Genomic DNA, 1,264 nt, shown 5'->3' with positions numbered 1-1,264 from the left:
ACAGGGTTTATGTGAGAACACACACACACACACATATATATATTACCTGTTTATTATGCAAAAAGTATTGGTTATATATGTTCGTACTTGTGTCAGTAGATTCGAAATTCAGGGGCAAGACTTCATCAGACCAAAAAATAATTGATACTGAAACGGGTGTCAACACCACATTGTTTTTTATCAGATATTTGGGTGCGAAATTATGATAACTCCACTGAAAAATGTATGCATATATGTAACCAATATTGTTTGCATAATAAACCAACTGTATACCAGCTCTGTTCTCCATTGAGAACTCTTTAATAATCACGCGAGTTTCATTGTATTTACATCTCGGAAACAAATCGATACAACCGGTTTATATATATAATGAAAACAACGAGATGTAGTGTTTACCTGATATACACAATGGTAAACTTCAAACTAATATAAATTACAGTATTTATATATAGAAAATGTAATCCCAACCGAATTAAAAAAGCTCAATACGCAATAGAAAATAGAGCTTATTATTAATTAAAACTGTAAGTTGAACTTTACAATCAAAATTTATTGTTCGACTGAATACCCCCAAAAAAAAAACAATTTACAAAGTCCTTATTCCGTGGAGTTTTATTTTTATATTAGTTTTTTTACATATCAAATATTTTTTCACTTTTTTATTTGGCAATTTATAACTGCAATAAATTGCGGTTTAACTAAATTGCGGTTTTCATCAGAGGACATAAATAAATCAGCAAATTATATTTGTAGCAATGCTAGAATTTGCTAGTTAAGGCATTAAGTGAAACTGCAATATATTGTAGTTATAAATGACCAAATAAAGAGTGAAAAAAATGTAGGACATGTAAATAAAAAATATATATATATAAACAAATTGCGCATAATATTTCAGCTTGCATGGAAATCCTCTCAAGTTGATCCGAAATGTAAAATAGTTCTTTAGAGAATGGACTCCAAAATAAGTCCAATCCAATCGGATTATATGCATCGTCACGCTAGACATATTTTCTAGCATTGCTACAAATATAATTTGCTGATTTCTTTATGTCCTCTGATGAGAAGAATAACAAGAATAGCATTCTTTGAAACTCCGCGGAATAAGGACTGTGTAAATTGTTTTTTGGAGTATTCTGTCGAACAATAAATTTTGATTGTAAAGTTCAACTTACAATTTTAATTTTTTTCTTTTATATATATGTATATATATATATATAAATATATATACATATATGTATACATACATATACACACACACATATAT

The sequence above is a fragment of the Euprymna scolopes genome, chromosome 33 (genome assembly GCF_053919585.1).
Source record: "Euprymna scolopes isolate OS-2025 chromosome 33, ASM5391958v1, whole genome shotgun sequence".
NCBI lineage: Eukaryota > Metazoa > Mollusca > Cephalopoda > Sepiida > Sepiolidae > Euprymna > Euprymna scolopes.
Note: the sequence above shows the minus strand (reverse complement) of the source record.